Here is an 833-nt window from a genome sequence, read left to right as displayed (position 1 = left end):
AATTCATCAGGATGAAGTCTCAATCCTGAATATCTATGCCCCTAATATAAAAACACTCACTTAAGTAAAAGAAACATTACTAGAACTCAAGGCAGTCATCAAAACACACACACACTAATAGTAGGAGATTTCAACACACCTCTCTCACCAATGGACAGGTCAATCAAACAGAAACCTAACAGAGAAAGAAGAGAATTAATGGAGGTAATGAATCAAATAGACTTAAAAGACATCTATAGAACATTCCACCCAAATAGGAAAGAATATGCCTTCTTCTCTGCAGCTCATGGAACCTTCTCAAAAATTGACCACATACTTGGTAACAAGGCAAACTTCCACAGTTACAAAAACATATTAGGAAAAGGAAAGGAAGAGGAAGGGCGAAGAATCATGACGGCTCTGGTGGCGGTGTGCAGTGGTGTAGGGAGGGAAAGCTTGACCACTGCTGCAGTCGGCCTCGCGGATCGTGGAGCTCAGATGGTGCTGTGGAGAAGAAGTTGTGCACAGTATAAACAGGTAGCCAGCAATGAGGACCTGCCAATCCCGATGGAAAACCCCTATAAGGAGCCCCTTAAGAGGTGTGTCTTGTGCGAGAAACGTGTGGATTATAAGAATGTACAGCTTTTGTCCCAGTTTATCTCTCCATTTACCGGATGCATTTATGGATGGCACATAACAGGTCTTTGTGGGAAGAAACAGAAAGAAATAACGAAAGCCATTAAGAGAGCTCAGAAAATGGGGTTTATGCCAGTTATGTACAAGGATCCGGCATATCTCAAAGACCCTAAAGTGTGTAACATCAGGTACCGGGAATAAACTGTGTGAAGTTACTG

General features: G+C 42.4%; 1 pseudogene; it reads left to right on the top strand.

The window, feature by feature from the left end:
• Window positions 1-370: 370 nt before the first annotated feature.
• LOC101980940 lies at window positions 371-833 on the top strand (annotated as a pseudogene).

This window comes from Microtus ochrogaster, unplaced genomic scaffold (assembly GCF_000317375.1).
Source record: "Microtus ochrogaster isolate Prairie Vole_2 unplaced genomic scaffold, MicOch1.0 UNK1, whole genome shotgun sequence".
NCBI classification, from domain to species: Eukaryota; Metazoa; Chordata; class Mammalia; order Rodentia; family Cricetidae; genus Microtus; species Microtus ochrogaster.
Note: the sequence above shows the minus strand (reverse complement) of the source record. Positions and strands in the feature narration are given on the sequence as shown.